We start from the raw sequence: 8,711 nt of genomic DNA on the forward strand, positions 1-8,711 counted from the left end.
CTGATTTCTATCCCTCCCCCAGTCCCTCTCTAACCTTTGGCCAGCCCTTCTACCTCTCCCTCCCTCGGTGCCTGCGTCCTTCTGAGGAGGAGGAGTCTGGGTTGATTCACCAACCAGGAGCCTCCAGAGAACATAGGCGCCAGCAACTGCCACGTAGCCAAACTAAGGCCCCTGACACCTGCAGAGCTGATGTACTACTCTTCCCAGAAGCCTTCTGATCAAAGCACTTCAAGTCCAGATTCCATTTCCCAGATGGCACAGAGCAAAAAGCCCCTGGGGCCCTGAATCCTGAAGGGTTTCCAAAAAATAGGCAGCAAGAACTCTCAGCATTCTGGGAAATGTAGTTTGGACCTCACTTTTGTCATGTGAAGTGCCCTTCCTTTAAGTTGAAGGAAACCTGCCAATACCATAGGGCTTGCCTGAGGTATATCTGAGTCAGATTCCAGAATTATAACATCACAGACTCATTCTCACTCTTTTGTTGGTTCTTCCTCCGTGCCATGCCTGCTACCTGTGGGTGTCCTGAAAGGCTCTGCCTTGGGCCACCTTCTTTCTTCCCTACATACTGTCTTGCTTAGGATCTCACCTATTTCAACTAGATTTATCCAGCCCTACCTTCTCTCATAAGCACTACTTTTGTGTCCTCAACTGACTTGAAACATGTCCAAAACAATTCATTATCTTCCCCAACCTTTGCTTCCTCCAACTTACCTGTTACTGCTGAGGATGGAACTCTCCGTCAAATCAGACTCGCAACCTCAGGGTCATCTCAATTCCTCACTTGAATTCACCTCACATAGCCAATCTGCTGTTAAGTCCTAATGTGTCTTCCTTTAAATCACATACATCCCCTTCTTGCCACTCACAGAGCCACCATCCCAGCTAGTGTGGGCCCATGTCATCTGAACTACTGCAGTAGCAATAGTTGGTCTATATATAATAGTTGGTCTGGTTGGTCTATATATCTCAGCTCTCCTCACTCTAATATATCTTCCACTTGGAGTTATTTTCTTGAAGCTCGAGTCTGACCCTTTTCAACCCACTCCCTCCTCCATTGGGCTTTTAAAGCCCTTCAGGATCTGTCCCCTTCTTACTTTTCACCTTCTTATACTTGGTTCCCCTCCAGTCACAAGGTCTGGTACTTAATAAATGTTTAAACAACTGACAGGTTGGCAAAGCTGTTAGTATGATACAATGGACAGAGCATGGGCCTGCAGTCAGAGGAGCTGCTTTTGCTATGGCCTACCTATATAACTTTTAGCAAATCACTTAATCTCTCTATGCCTCATTAATCCATCAGAAAGGAGGGGCTTAAACTGGATGACCTCTAAGATCCTGTTCAGCTCTAAATCCATAATCCTATGATCTAGTCCAACCCATTCATTTTACAAAAGAGTGTGAGTTCTTGCTCTGAAATATTTACTTATGTGAATGTGTTCATCCTTCCTGCTGGCTCATCATTTAAAGAATCAGAAAATCTCAAAACTGCATGGAATTTCAAATGTCATTCAGTCCAACTCATATCTGACCAGCAATCCTATCAGTAACATCCTAGAAAAGTGGTTATCTAACCTACTTGAAGAATTCCAGTGACAAGGAAGGGAAGAATTTGGAGATTAGCAGGTCACTGGTGATCTTAGAATGAGCAGCTTCAGTAGAATGGGGCTTATAATCAAGTCTGAGTACAAAAAGAGTAATAAGGAAATGGAGGTAGTATATTTGACTTTTTCAAGAAATTTAGCAGTACATTTTTCCCCTACCCACCACCCGAAAGCAGCAATCGCACTGAATATCCCCTCCTCCAATCTCCTGTCTCCCATATCTTCCCCCATTCCTCCTCCAACGTTCCAGTAGGGCATAGTGGATCTCTATGCCCCAGTGCCTGTATATCTTATTTCCAAGTTACATGCAAAATAATAATAATAATATTTTTAAACATTTGATTTTGAACCTTTGAATTCCAGATTCTTTCCCTACCTCCATCATCACCTACCCTTACGGAGAAGATAAGCAATTCAATACAGTTTGTACATGAGTAGCTATGCAAAACATTTCTATAGTGGATATATTGTGAAAGACTGACTATATTTCCCTCCATCCCATCCCACCCCTCACTTGTTCTATTCTCTACTTAGATCCTGTCCCTTTTCAAAATAAGGTGCTTCCAACATCTCTCCCCCCCAACCTGCCCTACCTTTCATAATCCCCCCTCTCATCCCCTTACCCCTACTCTCCTGTAGGATAAGATACCCTATTTAGTGTGTATGTCATTCCGTCCCTAAGCCAAATTCATTAAGAACAAGGTTGACTCATTCCCTTTTGCCCTCTTGTTCTTCCCCTCCATTGTAACATTTTCTCTTGCCTCATCTATATGAGATAATTTGCCCCATTCTATGTCTCTCCATCTCCTCTCATTATATTCCTCTCTCACCTCTTAATTTCACCGTTTAAGTATCATCCCTTCCTATTCAACTGGTCCTGTACCCTCTGTCTATGTATACCTGTACACATATATACACATACTCACATATATATTCATATGCCCATATAATACCCTCCTATATAAACATATGTATGTATGTATACATATAATATATATATATATATACACACACATTTCTATTCACTTCAACTATTCTCATACTGAGAAAAGTTTCATAAGTTACAATTATTGTTTTTCCATGTAGGAATGTAAGTAGTTCAACTCATACTTCTCTTGCTTCTTGTATCTGAATGTCAAATTTTCAATTCAACTCTGGTTTTTTCATCAAGAATGCTTGAAAAACCTCTATTCCATTGAATGACTATATTTTTCCCTGAAACATATTACTCAGTTTTTCTGGGTAGGTGATTCTTGGTTTTAATCCCAGCTCCTTTGACCTCTGGAATATCATATTCCACCCCTTTGATCCCTCAGGGTAGAAGCTGCGAGATCCTGTGTTATCCTGATTGTGTTTCCACACTATCCAGATTGTTTCTTCCTGGCTGCTTGTAACATTTTCTCTTTATCTGGGAACTCCAGAACCTGGCTATAATATTCCTAGGAGTTTTCTTTTTGGAATCTTTTCCAGGAGGTGATTGGTGGATTCTTTCAATCTCTATTTTGCCCTCTAGTTCTAAAACATCAGGACAATTTTCCTTGAGAATTTCTTGGAGGATGATTTCTAGGTTCTTTTTTTTTTTTTATGATGGCTTTCAGGTGGTCCAATAATTTTTAAATTCTCTCTCCTGGATCTATTTTCCAGGTCAGTGGTTTTTCCAATGAGATATTTCACATTGCCTTTTATTTTTTCATTTATTTGGATATGTTTAATAGTATCTTGATTTCTCATAAAGTCACTAGCTCCCATTTGCTCCAATCTAATTCTGAAGGAATGATTCTCTTTAGTGAGCTTTTGCGATTCTTTTTCCATCTGGCAAATTCGGCTTTTTAAGGCATTCTTCTCCTCATCGGCTTTTTGAGCCTCTTTTGCCATTTGAGTGAGTCTATTTTTAAGGTGTTTTTTTCTTGTCAGGTTGTTGACTCTCATTTTATAATTTTCTTGCGTCATTCTCTTTTCTCTTCCCCATTTTTCCTCCACTTCTCTTATTTGGTTTTCAAAATCCTTATTAAGCTCCTCTATGGCTTGTAAGCAGCTTATTTTTTTCTTAGAAGCTTCTGGTGCAGGAGTTCTGACTTCACTGTCTTCCTCCTGTTGCATGCTTTGATCTTTTTTGTCCCCAAAAAGGGAATCCAGAGTCGGAACCTCTGTGCTTGCCTTGCTTCCCTTGTTTGCTCCTGTTGCCACTCAATTACTTGACTTTTGAGAATTTCTTGGAGGATGATTTCTAGGTTCTTTTTTTGATGATGGCTTTCAGGTGGTCCAATAATTTTTAAATTCTCTCTCCTGGATCTATTTTTCATGTCAGTTGATTTTCCAATGAGATATTTTACACTGCCTTCTATTTTTTCATTCTTTTGTATCTGTTTTATAATACCTTGATTTCTCATAAAGTCATTTGTTTCCACTAGCTCCATTCTAATTCTGAAGGAATTGTTTTTCTCAGTGAGCTTTTGGACTTCCTTTTCCATTTTGGAGAGTACTGTGTTCCAAATTTCTGGGGTTTTGCATAGCTGTTGTCAGAGCTACTTCTAGGCAACTACCAGTAATGCCAATGCAATATTACAGAGCCCACGATCACAATAAAGACCATGACTATAAGAATTGCATGATGTTTGGTCAGAAAATATACCAAACTCTTTAGATAGAGGATAGAACTGAAGCATTCATTTAGGCACCAAAAAACTGAATCCTAAAACCAGCAAGCCGATTCCATCACAATACCAAAGATATTCAGAAGCCATAATAATGCTGAGAGCCACAGCATCCTTCAGCCTTCCCACAAACCAATACAAGATCAATGTCTACTCACAAACCTATCTGACTTCTTGCCTGAGGTTCTCCTCTCTCCCCCACTGTCTGGCTAGCTCTGACTACCAGCATCCTGTGGGCTCTTCTTCCCTTCAGTAAATTCCCTCCATCACAAGCTCCACGTGATTACATTCAGCCTATTTGGGGGCAGAGTTTATTTTCAAAGCAGGGAGGTTTTCAGACTCTCCCATAGGTCTATTAAGGGGCAGGGAAGATCTTCAGATTTCCATTCCCATTACACTGCCTCAGAACTGTGAGGATTCCCCCTCCACAGCTACCACAAGTTCTACTACCCCAGTGCTCCTCCTTACCCCAGGATCATCACCCAAGACTGTGACTCAGATCCAAGCAGGGCAAAGCAGGAGAATTCTGCCAAAGCACCAGCCCAGAGATTCCTGCAATTGCCCTTTGGTAAGTCACTTGGTCCCTCTACAATCTGTGGGCCTGGAGTTCTAGAAGCAGTCATTCAGCTGCCACAGCCACCCTGACACCCTGGGGGCAGGAGCCAACCAATGCTCTTCTCTCACCCAGGTCCAACAGAGGTTCCCCACTAACCTTTTACTTTCTCTTTGGGGTTTATGGTTTGAGAAGTCTGGAAACCGCCAAAGCTGCCGGTGATTCAGTCCCCTGAGGTCTCTGTCTTCAGTCTGTGCCTGAGCTGCCCCTGCAGGACTGTGCTTCACTCCCAGTCTGGTGTGATAGACCCTTCCTTTCGGCTTGCTAGGCCAACTTTGCCTAGAGAGGTATTTCACTCTGTCATTTTCTGGGTTCCATAGCTCTAAAATTTGTTTAGGGACATTTTTTTACAGGTATTAGAGGTGGTTGGGGCAGGAGCTCAAGCAACTTCCTTCTTTTACTCTGCCATCTTGGCACCATCCCTCAATAGTCTTTCAATAATCACAAATGTAATGTATTCAAAAGTATTTGATCCAGTGGTAGTAGTCACAGATCCAAAGAACTGCTTTTTGGACAAGATCTCAGATACCATCCACTCCAATCCATATTTGAAGAGAACGTCCCTCTACAATGTCCACAATAAAGTCATACAGTCTTTTGTTGAAGTTTCTAGTGAAGGAGAATTTATTGCTTCATAAAGAAATCCATTCCATTTTTCTAGAGTTCTAATTGGAAGGTTTTTTTTTTACCTTTAATAAAGCTTAAATTTACCTCTGCAACTTCCACCTTTTGCTCCTAGTACAAACAATTAAATTCAAAAATGAATTTCTATGGTAGGTGTTAGAGATATCAAAACAAAGGAACAGTACTTGAGTTTAAGAGGGCTAAATTCTACTAGAAGAAGGTGGATACAAAAGTGACAAAGTACATGCAATGCAGTTTGAGGAAGGAGAAGGAATTAACAACCATATAAAGAAATGTTTCTTTCAGCAGATGGTGGCACCTTAGATAAATCTTAAGATTTATCTTAAGAAAACTAAGGATTCTAAGAGGTCAAGAAGCAATTCTTTATATAATTGTTAATGCCTGTACTTATATGTTGTCTTACTAAGTTGGTGGTTCCTCTTGTAACCTAGCCTGCTTCTAAGGGGTATCAATCCTCAAAAATGCCTATACTTGAGGGGTGGCTAGGTGGTACAGTGAATAGAGCACCAGCCCTGGAGTCAGGAAGACCTGAGTTCAAATCTGACCTCAGACACTTGACACACTAGCCATGTGACTTTGGACAAGTCACAACCCCAACTGCCCTCCAAAAAGCAAAAAAAAAAATGCCTATACTTGGAATGTAGGTGGTCTGACTCCAAATTCTTCGAGACAAGCCCCACAATATACCATGAAACTGCAACAAACAACAGGAGGCATTGAAGTTTCTTGAGTAGAAGAGCAGCATGACAAAATAAAGGAAAACAAGTTTAATTTCTCTTCCACATAACAGTGACTCAGGTATTTAAAGATAGCCCTCATATCCACAGTCTTGTCTTCTTCAGTATAAATATCCCCAGTTTCTTAAAAGTTTCTTTATTCATTCTTCATACAGGCCTTACCTCCAGTAGACATTCTCTAGTTGATCAATATCTTTCTTAAAATGTAGTTCCCAGAATTACAAAACTCCAGACGTGGTCTCACCAGAGCATAGAACAAGTGAGTCTGTTGAACTACTTGGTCCTGTACTCTAGGTCTCCCTTCATTTAGCCTCAGATCATATATTTTTATTGTTGTTTTTAAAAAGACTCTTTCCTTTCAGTTCCTTGTACAAGACACTCCATCTTTTGGCTCTAGACATTTTTTCTGGCTGTACTCCTACCTGGAATGTTCTCCTTTCTTATCTCTACTGATTAGCCTCCCTGGTTTCTTTCAAGTCCCAGTTAAGATCTCATCTTCTCCAAGAAGCCTTCCTTTCCCAATTCTTTTTTTTAAATCAATTTTAAAATTTATCTCAAGTTTTCAACATTCACTGTTATAAGGTTTTGAGTTCTAACCTTTTTCCCCCTCTCCCATTCACCCTTCCCAAGATGGCATGGAATCTGATATAAGCTATAAATGTACCATCATATTAAACAGTTTCCACATTAGTCACATTGTAAAGAAGAATCATAACCAAAGGGAATAACCACAAGAAAAGAAAAAAACAACAACAAAAGTCTGGAACACAGACTCCATACTTCTTTCTTTGGATGTGGCTAGCATTTTCCATTATGAGTCTTTTGGAATTGTGTTAGATCATTACATTGCTGAGAGGAGCTAAATCTATCAAAGTTAGTCATCATAAAGTGTTGTTGTTACTCTATACAATGTTCTGCTGGTTCTGCTCACTTCACTCAGCATCAGTTCATGTAAGTCTTGCCAGATTTTTCTGAAATCCACCTGCTCATCATTTCTTATGGAACAACAGTATTCCATTACATTCATATACTAAAATTTGTTCAGCCACTCTCCAGTTAATGGGTATTCCCTCAATGCCCAGTTCTTTGCTACTATAAAAAGAGTTGCTGTAAATATTTTTGTACACATGGACAGCTGGAATCTTTGGGTTTATGAAACAGTAGATTACTATAGTCATTGACTATTGTGTCTTGTGTGCCTAACCTATTCCACTGATCCAACACTCTATTTCTTTGCCAGTACCAAATAGTTTTGATGATTGCTGCTTTATAAAAATTTTAAATCTGGCACAACTAGGCTACCTTCCCCCAAATTTCTTTTCACTAATTCCCTTGATATTTTAGACCTTTTGTTCTTTCAGATGAATTTTGTTATTTTTCTAGCTCTATAAAATAATTTTTTTGATATTTTGTTTGGTATGGCACTGAGTAAGTAAATTGCTTTAGGTAGAATTGTCATTTTTATTATATTAGCTCAGCCTCCCCATGAGCAACTGGTATTTTTCCAATTATTTACATCTGATTTTATTTGTGAATTGTTTTGGGGTTTGTCTTGGCAGGTAGACTCCCAAATATTTTATACTGTCTACAATTACTTTAAATGAAATTTCTCTATCTCTTGATATTGGGCTTTGTTAGTAATATATAGAAATGCTGATGATTTATGTTGGTTTATTTTATATTCTGCAACTTTTCCAAATTTGCTATTTCAAGTAGTTTTTTAGTTGATTCTCTAGGATTCTGTCAAGTACACCAGCATATCATCTGCAAAGAGTGATAGTTTTGTGTCTCCGTTGCTTATTCTAATTCCTTCACTTTCTATTTCTTTTCTTATTGCTAAAGCTAGCATTTTTAGTACAATATTGAATGAAAGTGGTGATAATGAACATCCTTGTTTCACCCCTGAACTTACTGGAAATGCTTCTAGCTTATACCCATTACACATAATGCTTGCTGATAGATTAAGATAAATACTACTTATCATTTTAAGGAAAACTCCAATGATTCCTATGCTCTCTAATGTTTTTAATAGGAATAGGTGTTGTATTTTGTCAAAAGTTTTTTTTCTGCATCTACTGAGATCATCACGATTTTTGTTAATTATATGATTTCTGCTAATTTCCGATTCTTAATAATAAATAGTACCTTCTCATTGTTCATTTTTTCCCTATTTATCTTGTATATAAGTTGTCTGCACAACATAAGTTGTTTGCATGTTGTCTCCCCTTCAAATTGTGAGCTCCTTGAGGACAGAGACTGTCCTTTGCCTTTCTTTGTATACTCAATGCTCAGCAAAGCACCTGCCACATAGAAGACTTCATGCTTATTGACTGACACTTCTGGCTCATACTGGTCTTGCAGTCCACAAAAACCCATGGCTCTTTTTTTTCCCATACAAACTGCTGCCTACCTATATGTCCCTTATTTTGTACTTGTGATTTATCTTGATCATATCCTCATC

The 8,711-nt window shown here is 39.1% G+C and overlaps 1 protein-coding gene across 9 annotated transcripts in view; it reads right to left on the reverse strand.

Moving 5' to 3' along the window:
• LOC138159483 (zinc finger protein 69 homolog) overlaps positions 1 to 248 on the reverse strand; it is a 50,622-nt gene extending 50,374 nt beyond the window's left edge. For 2 of the 9 annotated variants that reach the window (XM_069085852.1, XM_069085851.1), the window contains exon 1: positions 1 to 238. This exon is cut by the window's left edge and continues 11 nt beyond it. The gene's annotated coding sequence lies outside the window, so the exon portion shown is untranslated. The other 7 variants (XM_069085855.1, XM_069085854.1, XM_069085847.1 and 4 more) reach the window with 7 other exon arrangements.
• Positions 249 to 8,711: the final 8,463 nt, after the last annotated feature.

This window comes from Petaurus breviceps, unplaced genomic scaffold (genome assembly GCF_028583685.1).
Source record: "Petaurus breviceps papuanus isolate PSGF00001 unplaced genomic scaffold, PetGlider_PUasm1.0 176, whole genome shotgun sequence".
NCBI classification, from domain to species: Eukaryota; Metazoa; Chordata; class Mammalia; order Diprotodontia; family Petauridae; genus Petaurus; species Petaurus breviceps.